Source organism: Monodon monoceros, unplaced genomic scaffold (genome assembly GCF_005190385.1).
Source record: "Monodon monoceros isolate NGI ecotype Baffin Bay Population unplaced genomic scaffold, NGI_Narwhal_1 Super_Scaffold_19, whole genome shotgun sequence".
NCBI lineage: Eukaryota > Metazoa > Chordata > Mammalia > Artiodactyla > Monodontidae > Monodon > Monodon monoceros.
This window is the reverse complement of record NW_021703775.1, coordinates 62,239,657-62,263,036: the sequence shown is the minus strand read 5'-3', so window position 1 is coordinate 62,263,036 and position 23,380 is coordinate 62,239,657. Positions and strand designations below refer to the sequence as shown.

The 23,380-nt window shown below is 43.3% G+C and overlaps 1 protein-coding gene across 6 annotated transcripts in view; it reads left to right on the top strand.

Annotated features, from left to right (window-relative positions):
* The window catches only part of LTBP1 (latent transforming growth factor beta binding protein 1), a 423,359-nt gene that overhangs the window by 31,118 nt on the left and 368,861 nt on the right, over positions 1 to 23,380 (top strand). The window contains exon 1 of one of the 6 annotated variants that reach the window (XM_029231491.1): positions 11,694 to 11,731. The exons of 4 other annotated variants lie outside the window; for them this stretch is intronic. The gene's annotated coding sequence lies outside the window, so the exon portion shown is untranslated. Of the gene's footprint in view, positions 1 to 11,693; positions 11,732 to 12,969; positions 12,980 to 23,380 lie in introns of those variants that run through there. One more of the 6 variants, XM_029231492.1, reaches the window with a different exon arrangement.

The following is a 23,380-nucleotide window of genomic DNA, read 5'->3' as shown; positions in this document are numbered from 1 at the left end:
TGCTTGAATCCTTCTAGAGACAACAAGCTCAATTCTTCATGACCAACCTTTTTTTTTTTGTAAACAATTGTGAAAAATTAAATTGACTTTGTAGAGCTTAAATATGCTTCCTTATAACTTTCATTCATTTGCTAGTATTGTTAGTCACTACTTGTAGGTGACAAAAAGAGTCCTCACGGACATAAGGAATTCTTTAAAATATTGGTAGAGGTAGGGTGATGACATGTAATTTCTGACTCTTGCGTTTTCTCAGCGTGCTTCTCCTTGACAACGTCTTACAACATCTGCTCAATTCAGCAAGTATTTGTCGAGGATCATTTATACACGAGGCACTCTCAATGCTAGGGTGGAAGATGTAGGGACACAAAGATAAGTTGGTTCCTGCCACGCAGGAGTATGCTGCAGTGTGAAGTGGATCAGAAAAGCACACGGATTGGTATAAGAGGGAAACCAAATTCCGTGGGGTCCAAAGGAGAGAGGTCTGTATCAAACCTGGCTGCATTAGAGAAGTTGCAGAGCAACATGCAGAGGAAATTGAGTTAGTTGGGTAGGATGCTTTTGCAGGCTGAGACTGGGAGAAGGGCATTCTGGGCAGAGAGATCAATGTGAACCAAGCCTGGGGGTGGGAAGCATGAGTTGTGTCCCTAAGGTGGGGATTTGCTCAGCTTACAGGATGCTTGTGGAGGAAGGGAAGGTGATAAGGACCACGTGGTAGGCTGAGCCAAGAGCTCCCAGAGGCTGGATTCCCCGCCTCAGTTATTTGTCCAGCAGCATCATGATTTCAGTGGATTGGAATCCAGGTGTTGTCACGGAGCCTCAGCTTCCTGGTCTGAAAATGGAGATCTGTGCACATTGTAAGGGTTGCAGGACAGGTAAATGAAGAAGCCAGCGCCCTGCCTGGCACAGAGCAGAGGCTTGATAAACAACAGCTGTTGCTATCTCTGCATTTGATAGGCTTAGAGAAGCCAGAGAGCGGAGCAGATCCTGCTGTGGGGAGTGCAGGGTGATTTGTTGAGGAAAACAGGCCACTTCAGAGGTGGTGCCCCAGGAAAGAAAGGAAGGTGTAAACGACAGTGGTGCAGTGGGGAATGGAAAAGAGGGCCAGAGACATTGATCCAGGAGGTGGAATCAGGTTTAATGTTGGGGCAGGAGGAAGAGGGGAGAGAGGTGGTCACCTCAGGTTTTTGTGGAGAGGGAGGGGAGGCAGGAGGGGTTCCAGGGTTGGGCGTGTTGACGTGGAGAAGCCTGCAGGTCCTGCAGGGAGAGCGAGAGGCTGGGCCTGAGGGGTGGGCTGTGAGGTGGGAAAACTCAGTGAGGGGAGTCTCCCTGCACCCAAGGGAGCGCGCAGGGCACTTGGGCGGGCGGCAGGGAGCCCCGGTTGCACCCAGCGTGCAGGCCAGCCTTGGATGTGTTGCAGGGGGAGCCAGAACCAAAAAGGGGCTCATTTAAAAGCAAAGAAAGGAATGAACTCAAGAGGCGCAGTGAGAGGAGAATTGGCGGAGACAGGCTGACGAATGGTTCCTGACGTCTTAGAGTTCTCAGGGAAAAAACCCAACACAATCGCCACATTGTTTTTACACACACACACACACACACACACACAGTCACACTCATGTATGCAAGTACAAACCAAACACCATCTATTATTTAGGTCTGTTAGTTTCCTAAGAAAAACCCTTCAGGAAATCCTCAGCTCAAGCAGAGAATGTGTCTATATTTAGAAGACATTCAGAGAAAACCTATTGTTAAATTTCAGTTTACAGGCTAATCACTGAGAGACTGCAGGAATGTCCATCACAGGACTGCACTGAGTGCACAGTGGGAAGAGGGCTGCCTTTTTTGTTCTATTGAAGACCGTGAGGTGAAAACACGACCCAGTCTTTTGTGAGTGCCTCTTCCTGGCACTGTGACCCCAGGTAACCCAAGAAGGGTGATGCTGGAGGGACCCAGGACCACTGGCCTAACCCCTTGTGTAATGGATGAGGAAGCCGAGGCCTAGAGCGTTGTGGCTGCGCCAGGGTCACACAGCTTATCGGAGGCAGAGCCCGAGGCTTGATGCTGCGCATTCCTGCCGCTTCAAGTGGTGCACTCCTCCCAGGCCAGTACCTCTGGGCTGCGTTCACACCAGTGGCCCAGACAGAAGGGGTCTTCTACTAGGAGTATGTGTATGTGTGCACGTGTGTGTGTAGGGGGTCATTCAGGGACCATCTGGCTACAGAGCTTAGAGCTGGACTGTGGGAAAGGCCAACCTGAGTGATTATTGCAATGCCCTGACCCCAGAGCCTGTACACTTATTCTGTACTAGTGGCTCTCAACCTTTGCTGCCTTAAGAAGATTAAAAAAATCTCAGTTCTCAGGCTACCTCCCAAACCAGTTGAATCAGACTTTCTGGGGGTAGGGCTTTCCATGAATATCCATGAATATTTTTTTTTTTAAGCCCCCAGATGATTCCAACTCAGCAGGGCTGAGAACCACTGCCGTACTCCGTAGCTGGTAGGGTTACTACTGTAGGGCAGTGGTGCATAGGAATCTCCTGGAGGTCATATTAAAATGCAGAGTCTGATCCAGAAGGTCTGGGGTGGGCCTGAGATACTGCACATCTAAGTGATGCTGTGCTAATGGTCTTTGAGTTTCCTTTATTGGCTGAAAGCTAAACATCAAGGTTCCTTCCAGCTTTGAGACTTTATGGCTCAACTGTCAGAACTGTCATGTATCTGTGATTTTACTGAGTGACAGCCCCCTGCTAAGTACATTATGTACATTATTTCCTGTCCTCAACAGCCTTCAAGTGAGGTATCATTTCCCCCATTTTAGAGCTTAGTCCGAGTGCTACCCTGAGTCTTCTAACACCTGAGTGATTACCCTGCTACATTGCTTTCCCCCAGGCATATAGATATTGTTCCGAGAAAAGCTTCTGTGGCGTTGTCTTCCTCTTTAAGCCCATGGGTTAGGTTTGGAACCCTCAAGAAAAGTCTCCCAGGAAACCAGCAGTGATCTGGAACTTGTTTAGTTCCACGTGGCCTTCTTCCGTCTTCCTTAGGTCCTGGTTTATGGGAGTGTCTTACGGGTGCGGTGGTGACACATTATAAAGTACGTTTATGATGTTCAGACCCTGTTTCCCGTAAAGCTTGCTATCAGTACCTGATACGTTATTGCATTTGTGGGATGCAAATTCTAGACCTGAATATGGTCCCTGGCCTAGAGGATGACGGGAGTCCCTTGAGAAGCTCGCAGAGCTGTAATTCTTGGGCTCCTCCCCAGGCCTAGGAATCATGTGCATTAAGCCTGGTCATCTGTGGCTCTGAAAACTCCCCGGACGGTTCTAATGTGCACTAATATGCGAAAACCACGGCCTTCCTGGTTCTCAAAGTGTGGGCACTGGATCGTCAACCGAGCATCCCCTGAGAACTTGTTAGAAATGCACGTTTTAGGGTCCTACCGCAGGCATATTGAATTAAAAACTGTTGGGGTGGACCCAGTCATCTGTATTTTAACAAGCCCTCCAGGTGATTCAGAAGTTTGAGAACCACAAGATCCTTACTGCTCAGAATGTGATCCGCGGACCAGCACGGCAGCAGCACCTGGGAGGCTGTTGGAAATGCAGGGCCTCAGGCCCCACCTCTACCCTCTGAACCAGATATTCATTGTAACAAGATCTGTGCATATTCATGTTTGCACAGGTCTGCCCTAGGCTGTGATTTTCTTCCCTGGTTGTGCATTATAATCTGAGAGGCCTTTAAAAAATACCCCTGCTCCCACCCAAGGCAATTAAGGCAGAATCTGTGGGGTTGGGTGGCGCCTAGGCGCCTTGTTTTTTAACGTTCCTCACGTGATTCTAATCATGCAAACCACGTTGAGACCCACTGGCCTGAGTGTTGGTGCCTGGTTGTCAGCGATCCTGTTCTGGCACGTAAGGGATGAGACTGAAAAGGAGTCCAGGCCCCAAGACATGCCTCATTCCTCCTCCTCCAGCATCTCAGAGCGTGACTCGACATCCAGGCTCTGGGAGTCAAGGCTCCGGGACCGGCCAAGAGGACTCCCTGCCTCAAGAAGATCAGGAGGGATAAGTTCTCTTTATATTTTCAGGTGAGAGAGTGAGAGACTGAGAACATGAGATTGAGGGGGTGGTGGTGAAGGTGAACAGTCAGTACACCACAATGCCGCTTATACCTGATGCACGTTAAGAACCGCCTTGCATTGCAGCTTCCTGGGCTCTACTCCTGAGAACCAGCCTCAGCAGGGCTTGGGAAGGGCCCAGGAAAATATGCAGGGTTAACAGGCTCCCCCAGATGATTCTGATGTAAAAGTCCAGGCCCTGCTCTGAGACAAGCACTGCTCAAAGGCTGTGAGCTGGCTGATATCAGGATTGCCTGGAGAAACTGAAGGTCTCTAGGCCCCATCCCCAGCTCTTCTTATTCACTCTGTCTGGTGAGGCTCCAGAATCAGCTTGTTTGATAAGGAGCCCATGCTTTTCGACCTGTGCTCTCAGAAACCCTCAGGATTCCACTGAAGTATATCAGGGGCTGCAAAGGGGGAGAGGTAAGAGGAGAAACAGGGTGGGGAGGGTGCTCAGTCACTCATCCCTGCTTTGTCTGTTTCATATATTAAGCTTTAGTGTAAAATTGCATTTGAAGAGAGAACTGTTTTTTATAAAATGATGAAGATGAGTCATGGCTCTCCAGTGGTACAGGACCTCCCTGAAGCTGACAGGGTTCTCACCTCTCAAGCCACAGTTCAGGACAGATCACCCACCCTTCCTGTCACTTGGACACTTGGACTTGTCAATCCCTGAGCTGCCCATGGTGTTTATTGTCCTGAATGACCCTGACTCCACTCATATTATTGGATTGTCTGACTCTGCCTTTTGCCCCAAGTCCCAAACTATTGATACTTAACAGCTAATGAATGCTGGTTACCCCAGAAATGCCCTTTGCATAGATTCCAGCACCTTAAGACAGTGACTCTCAAATTTGACTGTAGCTCACAAAATTTTTCATGCATTGGAATCACCTGGAGTGCTTGTTAAAGCACAGATTGCTGGCTTCCGCGTGTCTGAGGTAGGACATGAGAACTTGCCTGTCTGGTAAGATCCCAGGTGATGCCGCTTGTCGAGGGACCACACTTAGAACCACTGCCTTAAGATTAAATAACTTTGATGCACCTGGGGCTCAGTTCGCCTGCTAAAGAGATTTTCTCATTGGGTCGCCCTTCCTTCGGCGTTAAGAAGGATGATGAGAGAAAATGTCTTGCTTGAAGAGTAAATGGTAAGTGGCATGAAGAACTCTGTGCGTTCAGATTATGGCTCAGTCCTTTGTGTCCTCAGTAGGTTTTTCTGGGCTCACCTGCTAGGCTGACAGCCCTTTACCATATGGTTCTGCTGAAAGGAGCATTGCAAGTGTGTTCCCCTTGTCACTCATCCCCCGGACCCTGCCGGAGGTGACAGGGATCTGCCAGTGGCTTCTCGTTGCCCAGGGCTTGGTCAGGCGAGAGTGTGGCCGGCCATCGCCAAACACTGGTTATCAGAAAAGCAATATTTTTTTCCCTTCTGAGGCGTCATAGGACAGAAGTGTCCGGTATTAAACGGTATTCTTAAGGACTCCCCTCCTTGCAGTCCCACACTCTTGCGTAGAGCTGGGCATGGTGGCAAGTCAGAGAGCGATGTCCTTCCAGTGGCCAAGCAGACACGGGATCATGGACCCTGCTGCCTGGGTTGGAGGTATCACCAGTCACTGGCGGGAAATCCGCCTGGATTCCCCCTACCATCTGACGTTTTGATCAGGCAGATGACTATAATTATTGTGACATTAAAAAATAGCCCTTGTGCTTTTTAACCTCTGTAGTGGTTCAGCTCTGTGGTGGAATATATTTAATTTCAGTTTTCAACAGTATACCTGTATGACTCTATTAACTACTTGTGAACAAGTGCAGAAGTTTAGTTAAGAAGGTAATTACATTTGTGCAGTTGATGGAGCGGGCGTCTGTGGGATGGTGAAAGGAAAATGTGTGTTTAATGTTTGCTGGGGTGGCGTCAGGTAGAACCACTCTTCCCTTTTCTGCCCGTGAGGCTGGGTCAGGGGCTGAGAATCAGGATGAGTACTCGTAGGTGAGTGTGAACTGATGGGCACCGGGCGGGAATGTCCTGGAAGGGGAGGACCGAGTCTCTTCTGCACAGTGCTCTTGGGGGTGGATGTTCCAGATCTCTCTAACCTGCCAACTGAAGGAAGTGGAAGATAATCAGAAACAGAAAACGAGGTGCTGGCATGACATTTCAAAAAACTGTTCCCATCACTGTCCCACTTGTAGGTCTGCTCTGTCCCATGTTGGCTGGGCTGACCACTTTGGAAACATCACGTTAGATTTTGTCCTTCCCCCCTGGAATCGCAATAGATAGAATGATAGAAGCTAGTCGTTTTGGTGGGCTTCCTGGGTTCCAGACCCTGTTGCTCCTTGCTTATTAACATTGAGGTGGGTTCTGTTCTAGTGAAGTTGCATCATTCATGCACTTAATGAGCTTGAATTACTACATGTGCTTGGCAGAGGGGGAGAGATGGTGTTTAAACAAAGAAATGGTGGCTTGTTAAATGCAGAAAGACATTTGAGAGATAGTGTGTTGCCCCTACTAAGTAGATTTGCAAGAGTCATTTTGACTACAGGTGGTCGTCATCTCAGGCCCTGATTTCACTCCCTGCCTCGCTGCTTCCCAAAGGTGAGCCTTCTTTCCCCTACTCCCATTTTACACATGTTGAAATTGAAGCTTCATGTGGCTAGTAAGTGATGGAACTCAGATTTAAACCTAGCATTCTGACTCCAAAGCTCATGGTCTTCTCCAATACTGGGAGCTGCTGGAATATACTCAGAGCTCTGCAGCCAGGTGATGGAGGTGGCACAGTGCTGACCTGAGAAGGAGCTGCTGGAATGGGTATCTTTGAGTCAGGAGAGAAGAAGCCATGGGCAGGACGGTAGGGCTTTCTTCAAATACTACGGAAAGGGGAGTTGGTGAATGAAAGCTGTGGGCAGGCAAATTTTAACACAATATCAGGAAAAGTCTTTTTAAGATAGAGCTGTTCAAAGATAACCTGGGCTGTTTGCAGTGTGTAGCACCTTATGGAAGGTGCTTCTTTATTGAGATATAATTCACATACCATGTAATTCACCCATTTAAAGTGTACAGTGTGTGGGTTTTTTTTTTTTTTTGGTGTGTATTACATTATCTTAAAAGTTGTGGTAAAGTATGTATAACATAAAATTTGTAATAATAGTACTCAGTTGTGGCTACTGTTATCAAAGATGAGTATTTTTCTGTACTTGGTAACTTGGCCAGGAAATTGTTGGAAAGCTGTCTTTGTCTTTGATCATATTCAGTGCTTGAAAATGCATAGATGCAGAGGCCTGTGCTGGGTCTTCTCCCTGCTTCATATGATTCAAGAGGTTCTATGCTCATTTTTATTTTGAAGACTTGATTACACAACCACAGTCTGTAAGTGCGTAATGCAGGATAATTTAGCATGGTAGAATTAGAATTAGCAGAAGCCCTGGAATGAGAGATGATGACTCTTCTTCAGGAACATTGTTTCTATTTATATCTATTCCTGTGAGACAAATTATCCGAACACTTAGTGGCTTAAAACAAACACCGTCATTTATTTACTCATGATTTTGCAATTTGGCAGGGCTCAGCAGGGATGGCCTGTCTCTGTACCACGTGGTATCAGCTAGAACATTCACATGGCTGGCAAGATGACACCGGCTGTTGTTGATTGGGAGCTCAGCAGGGGCTGTTGGTTGAGGGCCTCAATTCTCTTCCATATGGGCCCCTTCCTATGGTTGATTGGGCTTCCCCTTAACATGGCAGCTGGGTTCCAAGAGGGAGGAAGTATTGCTTCCTGGCTTTTCAGGCCTGGGCTTGGAGGTTCTCAGCAGGGCACTTCTGCATTTCCTTGGTAGAATAGTCCTAGACCCAGCTCAGATTCAAGGGGGAGGGACATAAGGTCCACCTTTTGATGGGAAGAGCAGCATGGGGGTGGATTTGGGACCATCTTTAGAGACTAGCTACCACAAAGAACCACAGTTGTCTTTCTTCCTCATTCTCACTCCACAGAAGCCTGCCACTAATCATGGTGTGAGCTGGTGATGACCAAATAATGGGAATAAATCTAAGGAAAAAAATGGGTACCTGGAATATATGATCTTTGGGGGATTGTGGCTTGAGAACAGTGACTGCATATCAGTCTGTTAAACAGGCAGTTGTGAGACATTAGTGATTGTATTTTTCACAGTTTACTAAAATCTCTGCTTCAGGAATTGTGTAAAGTTTCTGTACTTTCTTTCTCTTACTTACGTTTTCCCCGAACTGATTAGCAGGAAATTTAGCAGTTCTACTTTGTAAGAAAACAGAAACAAATAAAATAACTACTAAAATAAGTAGGTTATTCATGGCATATTTTGAACAATGAAAGCAATTACTTGAATTAAATCTTTTAAAATTTATATGCTTTATTTTCTTGGAAAACACAAAAACATTAAGAAGTTGGGAATAGTAACACCCTGTGTCGTCATCATCCATTATTTAACACTTTTGGCATCATGTTTTAAATGGAAATAGTTGGTTTATTTTAAAATTGACAACTTTAACAGAAAGATCATTCTTGTTAGTTTTCCTCCTAATAATTTTAAAATTTCTGTTTCCTGATTACACTTTTTTTTTTCACTTCTGAGATGATCAGATATTATAGAAGGGACCTGAGAGATTGATTCAGTAAAAAAACAATTTAAATGCATATGAAAGATAGGCCCAGTATATGGATAAAAGGAGCATTTTACATTCACAATGTTTACTAAAATAATTTCTCTATTCTGAAGGATGTCAGAAATAAGAAAAGCTATTTAAACAATTCTAATTTTTTATATTAAAGTTTTGAAAACAGAGCTTTGCTTATTCCTTTCAACTGCTTGCCGATGGGCCCTTGAAGTTCTTAGTTCTATTTCAGCTTCAGTTCTGAAAATGGTTATATCACATTTCACAATAATAGAGCTAGTAGTCAGAGGGCTACGTGTTTGCAAATAGCATCATCTCCTGTGCTTCTTCCTTCCATTTAGAGGCATGGCCTTATATTTCACAGTGAGGCTTCAATTGTTGCTCCCATCTTGGGTTTTAGAGCCCAATTATTGTGATCCCTGTAGCTGGGGCTGTGTCCACAGTCCGTCGAATGTTTGTGTTCTACATTGATGCTCAAGCATCAGTGACATTTGCAAGTGTTTTTATTTTAGCAAGGAAAGGCTTTGCATGGCCTGGATTATATCTCTTCCAGGGTATTCCCATCCTTGGTCACATAATACTCTTAATTTACCTAAAGGAATGCTGTCAAAATGAAGGGTAATTTTTAAAGGCTCTGTCTCATTCATGTAGCTATTATTCTTTTTTCAGTTAAGAGAATTTGTTTCGAAATACGAGTCTTGAGCATGAGAACAACCATATAATATTTTATTTTGGACTAATGATGCTCTCTGTCACTTTTTTGCCACCCACAGCTTTATTCTGGATGATTAAATGTGGGAAAGAAAGGAAAAAAGTTAGCTTATTATGTTTGATTCAGTGTGAAAGGCTGTCTTGGATAAGTTTAAAATTCCAATGGTAGAAGTAAAATTCTATCCCAGATATAGATGTGACCTGCTTCTCAAAAGCTTCCTTAAAGGCTATTTTGGGGCACGTATGGGACGAATTTGATGTGTGGAATAATAATAATAGCTGACACCTGTCAAATCCTACTGTGAAGCAGGCCCTGTCCTAGTGCTTTGCATATATGCATTCACTTAATCCATACAGAAACCCTCTTCTTTTTATCACTCCCATTTTACAGATGGGAAAACTGAGATGGAAAAAAAAATACCCAAGGGCACACAGCTAGTCAGTGTCTGAGCTGGGCTTGGTTTGGGCTGCCTGGCTTCAGTAGGCTCTTTACCACTAGGTGACACTCCCTAATCAGAGTAAAGTTATGTTTTCTGTCTTAGTCTTTTTCTCCCTTTATTGTAATCCAAGTTTCAGATACTTGATTCTCAAGTTGGCAGTCATTTTGGCCTAATAATGTTTATCTTTTATTGCTCTGATTTTCAAAAACATTTTTGGTTGACAAAAATAAAAGAAGTCAGCTTTTCTAACAGGTTAAACATGTAAATAATAGTGCTAGACGTATTACCCAATCATAGTATGTTAAGAATAAGTTTCAAAGTAAAACTATTCAGTGTTCCAATACAGTACAGTTATCATAAAGTCTAGTGTATGGTACTCTGTCTCCCATATTATTTAGATGGTAGGACTTACACCCCTTAAAAATTTAAATATGTTTAAACTCGCCATTAAGTGAATGAACATCTCTTTTCAATAAAGTATTGTTGATTTTTGCCATGCTATGAAAGTAAAAATAGGCCATTGTGGAAAATATGGAAAGTATAATATGGTATAAGCAACAACTTAATAACTTGTGTAATTTCACCACTCATAGGTATATAATTCATGTTAGCATTAGTATATTTTTCTTCCAGCCTTCCTTCATGTGTTCATTCATTCAGCAGTTAGTTATCTTCTTTGAGCCAGACGTTATTCTAAACCCAAGGGAAAAAGCAGCTATCAAAATCGTCTTTCTGCCTGAGAAGCTGATATTTTAGTGGGAGAAACAGACAATGAATAGATAAATAATACAATGTTGGGTTAAGGATAAGTGCTTTAAAGAAAAATGAGGCAGACTGATCAAGGCCCAGAGATTGCTGTTTTGGAGTGGACAGTCACAAGGGAGGCTGAGTGATGTGAGAAAGGTAGCCCGTGAATATCTAGGGAAGAATGTTACAGGGGGAGGAATAGCCAGTGCAAGGGCCCTGCAGTGGAAGCAGGTGTGTTCTGCCCAGGGACTAGCAAGGAAGCCAGTGAGACAGGAGTATGGTGCTCAAGGCATGCTAGGAAGTGACATGGGAGAGGTGGTGGAGACTTGCAGGCTGTAAAAATAAGGGCTTTGCATTTCACTGAGTGAGTTGGAAGCCTTTGGAGGGTTTAGTGCAGAAGAGCTGTGTGATCTGACTTTGGTTCTAACAGAATCCCTCTGGCTGCCCTGGTGAGAATAGATTGCAGGGGACAGGGTGGCCTGGAGAGGGGTTTGAGGACAGGTGGTGAGACATGCATAGAGGGAAGACATGTGAAGAGAGCTTCTACAAGCCAAGGAATTCCCGAGGCCACTAGAAGTTTGGAGAGAGCAATAGGACAGCCTTCAGAAGAAACCGTCCCCTCCCACACCTTGATTTCAGACTTCCAGCCTCCAGACTGTGAGACGGTGACTTTCTGTTGTCTAAGGCGTGAAGTTTGCGGTGCTTTGATACAGGAGCACTAGCTAACTAATACACTTGGTGAGCAACTTTGCAAACAGTGGAGCCTTTTAAGGAGCTGAATGCTGAGGAGGAGCTGGGGGTTGGTGGGAGGAGGGGAATCAAGGTGTGCTAGATTTGAGCTCCTGTTAGACGGCCGCTCGGAGCTGTTGAGGAGGTGATTGGACGTGGAGACCTGGAGCTCACAGTAGGAGGACAGGGCCTGAGATCCAAACTGGAGCACAGTTTGCGTGGAAATCAAAGCCACGTGACTAAATGAGGTCATCAGAAGGGTCCAAGGACCAAGCAAGCCCTGGGAAATGTCAACATTGAGAGATCAGGAAGGGAAAGTGGAGCCGGAGGGAGACTGAGAAGGTTGATGGTGAGGTCGGAAGGAGGCTGCTGGGGTGACGGCTCAGGCTAGGGAAGAAGGTGGTGAGGGAGGAGGGACTGACCCAGTGCTGCTCTTGGTCGAGAAGGGACAAGGCCCACCTTAGCAGCCAGGAGGACTGGCAGCCAGGAGGGGACGAGGGACTCTGACTCGAGGGTTTTTGTGTGTGTGTGTGTGTGTGTGTTTTTTATCTTGGCATTACATAAGCATTATCCCATGTCATTAAAAATGTTTTTAAAACATCGTTTTTGATGACGTAATCAGATTTCATGATTTTTATCTATTCTTTGTTTTATGGGTAAGATATTTCTTTTTTTTTTAACCACCATATTGACTGTAATACTGCAGTGAACAGATTTGAATATAAAATTTCCTAGATTAGGAATGATAAAATACAAACGGCATGAGTGTTCTTAGGGCTTACTCTTAAATACGGCTGATTGCTTTGTAGATAGTCCGTACCCGTGGACACGCGCCTTGGCAGTGCAGGAGCTGGCTTGGCGCACGCCTCTCGCATACAGTATTGAGTTGACCAGAACATCCAGAACGGTGTTAAGTTCCAGTGGTGATGATGGGCATCAGGGTTTTGTTCCTGATTTACAGGGTAATGTCTCTGCTGGTTACATTAAATCGTACTAGATCAGCGTTCTGGACACATACATTTAAGAATATATGGTAATTCCTTCCCTGTTCCCCTGAACTTGATCTCTTACGAAAAGTCATTCTGGAATCAGTAGAGTCAATTTGCATTTTGCTTCTTGACAGCTTTGTGGCGGGTTTCACCACTAACATTTGGCCCTGCACTCTGGGACTGGGCATAGGAGTTATTTATTTCTCTCAGCTTTCAGATCTCATAGTAAGTTCATGATCTCAGAGAGGTCTTTTCTAATACCCCGAGTCCCCTAGGGATGGCCTCCCCGCCACACACCGTCTTCCCCTTCCAGAATGCTTGTAATAATTATAATCACTGTTGCTGTTGGTCTGCTGGCTGGGCTCCACGGGGCAGAGATAGTGTTTTCTTCTCTACAGTTCTAGTCACAGGGCATGTGACAGTGCCTGGTGCAAAATGGAGTGCAGAATCGTCACTCGGGATTTTTTTGAGTGAGGGACTGAGGCACAGGTCAGACTTGGAACTGGCCCTAGGCCACACAGCTGGGGCTGGGGGGAGGGTTCAAACTCAGGTCTGTGTGACTCCAGAGTCCAGCTTCATCTCACTCCACTGCCCACTGCCATCAGTAGGTGAGCTTGGGCAGGGAGAATTTTATATTGCCTCAAGGAAACAAACCATACTGAGAATTCTTTGTATCCTTTTTGGTCCCTTGAATATAATAATTCAAAATATTTGTTGATTGCCCACTTAGGGCCCTTCCTTCCTCATTTCTTCTATACCTTTATTATTCTAACACATACTGTATGGTGATTTTTTTTTTTATATATACTTGTCTGTCTTCCCTACTGGACTGTGATCTTCATGAGAGCAGGAAATTTGTCTTCTCCATCTTTTTATCTACAGTACTTGGCACAGTGCTAGTATATAAGAGGGAGGGACTCAATGTTTGAATAATGAATGGAGAAATATTATGATGGTACTAAAACAGAGATTAAAGATTTATTATTTAGAAATATATGGTCTTCTTTCCAATGAACTATAAAGATATCATTTATAATCATACTTTATATGTGCATAATAGTTTAGTCTGTAAAACCCAAGATTTGTCAGAAACTTGTGTTTATTATACATACGTGCTAGCATTAGTGCACAAAATAAAATTATACTATTATTAGAGAAGGTACTTAATGAATGGCTGACTGAATAGCAATATAACCTTGTGTTTTTATTCACATTAATAGTATTGACATTTAAAAATTTATAGTATCACTTTATAATTCTAATTTTGAAAGGCTGTAATGACATATTTTACTCAATCTATATGCTGCTTTTGCATTTTCATTGGTATAAATAACACTGCTGTGGACAGCTGGACATATGTATGTGTATAGTTATTTCCTTTTTTAAACTATTTTCTTAGGGTGAATTTCTAGAAATGAGGCTACTGAAACAGCCTGAAACATATTGTTAAACTGCTTTCTAAAAGGCTTGTATCATTTTACTACCACCTTTGTGACATGTTGTATTAATACTCTTACATGCCTTTTAAAAAATTAATTAGCCATAATAGTGTACCTCCTTGTTTTAGTTTGCATTTCCTTTGATGACTTAATTTAGACATTATACCACAGGTTTATTTACTAATTGTATTTTCTTTTGTCTTAATTGTCTATTTCTGGCCTTTTTTCATTTTTTTCGATTTTGGTCTTAATTTGTTAAAGACAACTTTGATCAGTTCTTTCTATATAATAGCATTTTCTGAAAAATTTCTGGTTTTTCTCTTTTGCTATTTTAAATTAAATATTTACATAGTCTAAACTGTAGATCTGTAACTTTGTTTTCTTTTTCACTGACTTAAAAAAAAAACAACTTAATAAAATAGCAGTAATAAGACCAGAAACAGAACCCAGAAAAACTGCTGGTAGTTTTTCATTACATGACTTATGACTTAATTATATTATACTCCGTGAGTGATTTCAGTTACCCATGGCGTTGGGAGGAGTGTGTTTGGCCTCAGCTGACCATCTATTTTAAATTAAATCACATGGTAACAAGCTACCCCTGCTGAGCTCAGGCTTCCAGAACTTCCACCTTCCAGAACACAGCTCCTGGGGAATCAGGCAGCTGAGGGTGCAGTCCTTGACATAAAGGCAGTAAACTCCTCATAAAGCCATGAGATTCTGCACACAACTTTTGTGACTTGCATCCCATGTAATTTGTGCTGTGCTCAACCATCTGACTATCTGCTTGGTTAAACTGTCACTTGAGAGTAGATTAGAAAAGCAAACGGCGTAGAAAGGGTAGGGAGAGAGCCTGGCTTGGAGGGGAGAGAACAGTGAAGGCACACACACATCTGAGGTTTTTCGTAGAGATGTTCATAACGATCAAAACCTGCGAGTTATTAAATGTGTTGGTTCACCTGTCTAGAACATTCGTTTTCATGGAATTCTTCATTATTTCACAAGGCTGGATAGAAAAGGCATTGGGGTGTTATACTACAATTTTTTTGCTCCTTAGGGATTTTGGAGGAAGCGGACCCAGAGACATTTGCAATGAAAGTGCAGCATTTTATTTGGGTTTGGTACAAGGAGCATACAGAGTGAGAGGTAGATGAAACTGTGACCTCATGCTATGTTTCTTGTGATCTGATATCACTTAGTGTTATTGAATGACTTCAAAGGGCAGCTGGGAATTACTGTGAAGACACACACAGCAAAGCAATTTCTCACCTGCTGTCCCTGATCACAGAAGACACAGTTAGACTCACATTTCTCCCTGGGACACATGCGGTCGACATGCTGCAACTTGTTTGGAGAGAAAGGCAAGGGGCAGAGAGTCACTCTGTTTGCCCTGTGTGGGCTGGGACGAGTTTTAAATATAATCAAGAGTTACTTTTTTGGAAATAAGAGCAATAGAGACTAAGCTTCAGGGCATGGGATACTTCCTAAAAATACAGTCACTGAACTTTTAAAGAACGTTAGGATCAGCTTGTTAAATTGGCGTAGGATTCAAATGTGGAAGAAATCTGAGAGTATTGTTTGGGGCATTAAGGGTCAGGTTTTAACTGTCTTCAATTCTCAATTGCCTTTTGTTGGCTTATTTAAAAAAATTTTTTTAAATTGAAAGGTATACAGAAAAGTAAAAAGGCTACCATAGTCAGCACCTATGTATCTACTACCCACAGTGAATACAGGTCTAACCTGTTGTCATACTTTCTACCCATCTTTTTTTTTTAAAGAAAAAAAATTCCAATAAAATGACCCATTTCCTTCTCTAGAATTGTTCTGCTTCCTTCCCTGAGGTGTCACTGTCATGAATTTAGTGTGACTCCAGTACATATTTTTATGCTTTTGTTGATTTCCTATGTATCCATAAGAACAATGAGTATTGCTTTATGTATTTAAAAATTACATGGACAGTTATTATCATATAAAGAACAGTATTATAAAGTAGCATCCTATAATTTACTTTCTTCAGTCAATGTTTTTTTCAAAAGATTCATCCATGTTGCTTAGTATATAGATCTAGATCGTGATTTTAACTGCTGTATACTATTACATTATATGAAATACCACAGTTTATCAATTCACCTATCAGTGCCACTATTTTCCTACTATAATTGGTGGGCAATGAACGTTCCTGTATATGTCTGCTTGAGCACATGACAGCCTAGAAGTGATATTGCTGGGTATTAGGGTTTTCACATTATAACCTTACTAAATATTGCCATATTGCTTTTCACAGAGGTGAGTATCAAATTACCCTCATGAGCAGTATATAAGAGTTCCCATTTCCCTATATCTTTGCTAACACTTGATGGTAATAGACTTATTGCCAGTGTCTTGGGTGTAGAATTGCATCTCAATGTTGTTTTGATTTGCGGTTCTCTGATAATTGGAGAGGTTGAATATCTTCTCACATTATTTCACATTTCATCGTCTGTGAATAGCCGATTCATGTCCTTTGTCCATTTTTTTCCTATTGATTTTTAGGAATACTTGATATATCTGGTTACTAATCCTTTGTTAAATATATTGCAGGTTGTCTTCTTTTTATCATTTGTGTTTCAGTGTTTTGTATGGTATCTTTTAAATTTTGTTTTAGTCAAGTTCATCAATTCTTTTGGGTTTTTACTTACTGTTTCACATTTGAGAAATTCTTTCTTCCCCCAAACCATGAAGATATTCTGTCACATTTCCTCTTAAAAATTTTAAAGATCTGGTATGTATATTCTTTTTTTTAAATTAATTTATTTATTTTCGGTACGCGGGCCTCTCACTGTTGTGGCCCCTCCTGTTGCGGAGCACAGGCTCAGGACGCGCAGGCTCAGCGGCCATGGCCCGCGGGCCCAGCCGCTCCGTGGCATGCGGGATCCTCCCGGACCGGGGCACGAACCCGTGTCCCCTGCACCGGCAGGCGGACTCTCAACCGCTGCACCGCCAGGGAAGCCCTGTATATTCTTAAGTGGGGTAGGGTAGGGATCTAGTTTTGATTCTTTTAGATGGTTGGCTCTTTCTTTTCCAACCCCAGTTTTTTAGTCCATTGTTCTTCTGTAGATTTGCTATACCTTCTCCATCATGTTGCAAGTCTCCATTTATATTTGAGTCTGTTTCTAAGCTTTTTGTTAAATTTCATTCATCTGTTTTCTGTTTCTGAACTGGTACCACATTCTTATCAGTTATGGTAGTTTGTAGAATCTTTTGGATTATCTACATAGACACATAGGTAAACTAAAATAATGATACATTTGTTTCTCCCTTCCTACTCGTAGACCTTTATTTCTTTTTTCTTGTTTTGCCAGCTTGGCTGGGACTTACAATATAACATCAACGGTAGAGGTTATTGTGGGCATTTAAACTTGTTTCCAGCTTTGATAGGAATGCCTCTACAGTTTCCTCATAGTATTTGCTGTAGGTTTTGGTATAGTCTTTGTGTGTGGGATTTGCTGTAGTTACTGTTTACCAGAACAAGGAAATCCCTTTGTATTCCTAGTTGGCTAACAGTTTTTGTTTGTTATTATGAATAAGTGATAAATTTTATTGGAAAATTTTGTGCATTCATCGAGACAAGTTCTCATTTAATTTTTTTTTTTTTTTGCGGTACATGGGCCTCTCACTGTTGTGGCCTCTCCCGTTGCGGAGCACAGGCTCCGGACGCACAGGCTCAGCGGCCATGGCTCACAGGCCCAGCCGCTCCGCAGCATGTGGAATCCTCCCGGACCGGGGCACAAACCCGCGTCCCCCACATCGGCAGACGGACTCTCAACCACTGCACCACCAGGGAAGCCCTCCTTTAATTTTTTAACATGCGGAATTCCATGGATAGATTTGCTGACATTTAAAACCATCCTTATATTTCTGGAATTAATTTGGCTTGCTTTTCTGTTTTGGAAATACCATTGTATTTGATTTAATAATATTTTATTTAGGAATTGTGCATCTATATTCTTAACTGTGATTTGTATCAGAGCTTTCTTCTGTGTACAGTTCTTGCCTGATTTTGATATTGAGGTTTTACTCTTAAAGGGAGTTTAATTCTGGGGTCTGTACTGAATGTCCTGACTCTGGCGGGTCAGGACTGGGAAATTGCAGCTTACAGGTCCTGGGTAGTTTGTTGCACCCTATGCCTGTGCAGCTCAGTATCAGGTGAGGAGTCCGGGGCCCTCTGCAGATCTCTGGGCTATCTGTGTGTGCAGGTCTCTCCTCTCTAGGACTCTGCCCTGCAGATTCCGGCCACTCAGCCTCCATCACGCTGTGCGTGGGCTCCCTCTCTGCGCAGTGATTTGCCGAGTGCTTCCTGCAGGTGGTGGGGGTGATCCTAGGGCTCCGCTCTTTATGCCCTTCTCTTAGGATTCACAGTCCTCTCTTGCCAGTTGTCTGGTATCTAACAACAGTTGTCTTATATCTTTCATCCAGTTTCCTAGTTGTTTATGGAAAAAAAGCCTTGTTTGGTAACAGTTATTCCATCATGGCCACCTGTTTCCATCATGGAAATCCGTTTCTTTAACATGAAAACAATCTTAAAAATGATTGTTCTGTGTTTGGAATGGGGGACGGGGTAGAGGGTTAATTCACTGTGCTTATCTCGAGGACAAGTCATCTTACAGGATTATCTACTTAATGAATGGTGGGCTCCCCCCAACTTCTGGTTCCTTTTCACAAACTGAGTATCTCTCAGAAGCTTTTTTTCCTACTGCACCTGAATATCTTAGGCTAATTCCCTTAATGCGCTTTTGTACTGGAGGTTTAGTACCTTGTAACCGCTCCTATCAGCCCATTGTGATGTTCTTTTCTGTGGATCCACAACCAGTTTGTTTCTGAGTGCCCCTACCCTTCAAAGTTCTTTTAGAACAGGTTGGATCTGGGCTTCTGAAACTGTTTAACAGCATACTGCTAAATGCCACTGCAGACCATGTACATGAGCAGAGTACAAATTAATTTAAATATTAATTTTGATCTAAAAACATCTTTGAAAGATTGGAGACTGTTTGAACAACTGGCAAACCAAATCCAGAGACGTAGTTGTTATTATGTAATGGATTAAGAGCCCACTTATTATTATTTTTTTAACATCTTTATTGGGGTATAATTGCTTTACAATGGTGTGTTAGTTTCTGCTTTATAACAAAGTGAATCAGTTATACATATACATATGTTCCCATATCTCTTCCCTCTTGCGTCTCCCTCCCACCCTCCCTATCCCACCCCTCTAGGTGGTCACAAAGCACCGAGCTGATCTCCCTGTGCTATGCGGCTGCTTCCCAGTAGCTATCTACCTTACGTTTGTTAGTGTATATATGTCCATGACTCTCTCTCGCCCTGTCACAGCTCACCCTTCCCCCTCCCCATATCCTCAAGTCCATTCTCCAGTAGGTCTGTGTCTTTACTCCTGTCTTACCCCTAGGTTCTTCATGACATTTTTTTTCTTCTTAAATTCCATATATATGTGTTAGCATACAGTATTTGTCTTTTTCTTTCTGACTTACTTCACTCTGTATGACAGACTCTAGGTCTATCCACCTCATTACAAATAGCTCAATTTCGTTTCTTTTTATGGCTGAGTAATATTCCATTGCATATATGGGCCACATCTTCTTTATCCGTTCATCCGATGATGAAGAGCCCACTTATTATCTTCCCTTTATAGATGTCCTTAAATCCCAACATTCTTTTTTTTTTTTTTTTTTTTTTCGGTATGTGGGCTTCCCACCGTTGCGGCCTCTCCCATTGCAGAGCACAGGCTCCGGACGCGCAGGCCCAGCGGCCATGGCCCACGGGGCCCAGCCGCTCCGCGGCACGTGAGACCCTCCCAGACCGGGGCACGAACCCACATCCCCTGCATCGGCAGGCAGACTCCCAACCACTGCGCCACCAGGGAAGCCCAATCCCAACATTCTTGGAAAGAAATGGCAGTACTTTGACATCAGTCAACCAAGATGAGGTTCAGGCTCCTGTCCTTGGGTACAGAAAGTTTTGCGTTAGCCAATTATAACTGACCTCACGGCTTATATTCTAGTTGGGAAATAAAAGAGCTTTGTTAAAAGATGATTAATGTATGTGACAGTACATGTGAAATGTGAAGTGAATGATGAAAATGGCGCAGGAGGTCGGGGTGGGCGTTTGGGAAGGACTTCACAGAGAAGGAGGAGCTTTCAGATGAGCAAGAGCTTGAGGGGCCGGCCTGTGTTTCAGGACAGGGCACCGGGTGTGCAGAGGCAAGAAGGGGTGAACTTTTGCAGGGATGGACCAGGGGGCACTGAGGGTGGAAAGGGGCGGTTGGGGTCCAGATGTAGAGGGTCTTGAATGTATCTCAAGGGCAGCTAAAATGTGTTGCAAATTTTTAAACAGAGAGAAAAAAAATTAAAAGAGCTGCACTTCGGGAAGATTAGTCTGCCAGCAAGTCTTGTAGGATTTTGTTCCCTCACCTACTGGCTCTCAAGTTTGGCTGCATATTGCAATCACCTAGAGAGTTAAAAAACCGAAAAACAAAACTAAAACTGATGTATGAGCCCCTTCCCCCAGATATTCCGATTCAATCAGCCTGGAGTTAGGCCTGGGTTTTGAGAGTTTTTAAAAGCTCCCCAGGTGATTCTAATGTGCTGCAAAGCCTGAGAACCACTGCCCAGACCACCGCTAAGATCTTTTTTCTAATTAAAAAAAAAAATTTTGTTTTTAGTCATTAATTAATTTGTTTTTTTGGCTTCGTTGGGTCTTCATTGCTGCGCACAGGCTTTCTCTAGTTGCAGCGAGTGGGGGCTACTCTTCCTTGCAGTGTGTGGGCTTCTCATTGCGGTGGCTTCTTTTGTTGTGGAGCACGGGCTCTAGGCGCGTGGGCTTCAGTAGTTGTGGCACATGGGCTCAGTAGTTGTGGTTTGTGGGCTTTAAGGTGCAGGCTCAGTAGTTGTGGCTCGTGGGCTCTAGAGCACAGGCTCAGTAGTTGTGGTACATGGGCTTTGTTGCTCCGCGGCATGTGGGATCTTTCCGGACCAGGGCTTGAACCCACGTCCCCTGCATTGGCAGGTAGATTCTTAACCACTGTGCCACCAGGGAAGTCCCACTGATAAGATCTTGATGTAGTGTTTACTCATTGTGTTCAACCACAGCTGGCCAGGCAAATGCAGAACGAACTGGTGGAAAACATTTTAAAGAACTTCTGTAAGAGTTAAAATATTCCACACGGTTCAGAACCTCAGTTAGAATAACAGTTTTCTCCAGAAACAGAGTCACAGAAAACAAACTAGTGGTTACCAAAGGGGAGAGGGAAGGGGGGAGGGACAAATTAGGGGTATGGGTTTAACAGATATAAACTAGTATGTATGAAATAGATAAGCAACAAGGATATATTGTATAGCACAGGGAATTATAGCCCTTATCTTATAATAACTTTTCATGGAGTAATCTGTAAATATACTAAATATCTATGCTGACACCCGAAACCAATGTAATACTGTAAGTCAACTATACTTCAGTTAAAAAAAAGAATAACAGTTTTCTCATAAATGCCTACAAATTTTTACATTGGCCATGAAGTAGATGGTGACAAATGTATAAACTTTTGGAAGGGACCCATAATTATCTTGAGAATTTGGTCACATGGAAAAAACTTAATTTTTTGCATTAAAAACAGAAGGGCAACATAAGACAAACACATCTGTCACGGCAAGAATTCAGTAACATAAAAGCTACTGTAGTGTGAAAATACCAAACTTGCAGTGATAAAAATGCAAGTTCTCAAAAAACTTTGGTGGAAGGCTGCCAATTTCCAAATCCTGTGTCAGTGGTTCTCAAACTTGAGTGAGAATCAGACTCACCTGGAGGGCGGTCAGATTTCTGGGCTCCAGTTTGGGATTTAGCAGGCCAGGGGCAGCCCGAGAATGTGCATTTCTAAAGTGCTTCCAGGTGGTACTGCTGCTGGTCCAAGCACCACAGTTTGAGAAGTTGACACGTGGGAACCGCTATTGCACAAGGTCCAAATATCACACGAAAAAGGGCTTGACAAAATGTGGTTGCAGAACGTGCGTTTTGCTTTTCGTGTCAGGGGAGGGGCTTGCCTTGGCAATTAGGGAATCTGTCCCTGCCCCCAGTTTAAGCCAGCTCCTCCTGTCTGCGTGCTCCAGGAGGCTGCTGTTGGAGCCCAATGGGGAAGGTGGAAGAGGAAATTGTCTAATCATTCTCCTTATTGTCTTTTCAGACTTAGTGTGAAAGGGTGTTATTGTGTATAGTCGTACTGTTATGTTCTTTTCTGTGTGAGTTTAAAGTTATTTTTTTCCTTAATTATTCTTTCCCCACTCCCCTCACCCTACGACATGCAAAATTTGAAGAGTTAAAAGAAAATCGCTACCCTGTTATCCTTCTAACCCATCCACGTCCTCCTCAAGATAGGCCCTTGTTGCATATTCTCGGTGGTTTGGGGAAGATTTCCGTGCTTGGCTTCCGTCTAGGTACCAGCTTTTTTGAGCCGCTCGGTGCAGCCTTCCTGGTAGATTTGTAGACATTTGCAGTACACCTTGGGAGGGAGGAGAAGTGGAAATCATTCTCAGATGTTAAACTGAAACATGTTTCTAATTGAAAGCATGAAGAGAATGTATACATGAAAGTGCCTGGGGGGGGGGGTGGTGATCTCTGGCAGAGTCTCAGCTTTGAAAGCCCCATCCAGTCCTCGCTTGTGGCCACTTCTGTTCTCTCTGGGTGGAGCCCATTTCCATTCCTGTGACATTCCATAAATAACCGTGGCCGAGTAGGGACCTAATGTTCATCACTCGGCCGGGAAAACGCTGATAAATTAGAATCGTGAACTTTAGAATTGCATAGTTTTTGACTTTGAATTCTAGAAGCCTAATATGGAAAGAGCCCTCAGGGACCATTTTAGAACAAGCAGCTACCGCTCTCCCCCCTGCCCCTGGACTTGTACAGGTGCAGAGGCCAAGCTTAAGTAACTTACCCCAAGGTCACCTCAGGAGCTGGCTGCATTTTTCTTTCCTTTTATTTTTTTTCTCCCAAGAATCCTTCCAATTTTTAGAAAATTTGTCAGCCTAGTATTCGGACACTTGACAGCCATTTGTTATCATTATTTGCTGTAATTAATAGGAATTGTAGGGAGATAGGAAAAGTATCTTCTCTTGTTTATAGAAAATCAGTAGGTTTCAGGGCTTTTAAGTCTTGGTCATTTGGTTCCTCCATAACTGAGCCTCCTCTGGTTCATATTCCTCATCTATTTTGTGATTGTTTGTAGACTGAACCTTGTGCTGAATTTTATGGGAGATTTAGTACTGGGATCTGCCTCAGGACAAAGAGTTTAAGTCAAAGGTGGGCTGATAGCAAAAGGTTCATTTAAATAAATTAATGTGGACAAATAAAGAAAGGAATCATGTCCATAGGCCTATGATGTTCATAAAATTTAAGTCAGTAACATCTAAACTCCCAGGGGACCTTGCCTATGATAAAATCCACTCACCCTACCCGTGACCCATAGCTCTGCTAACTTTAAAACTGCTTGGCCACAAGTCTGGTGATTCAAAGTACATGCATCCT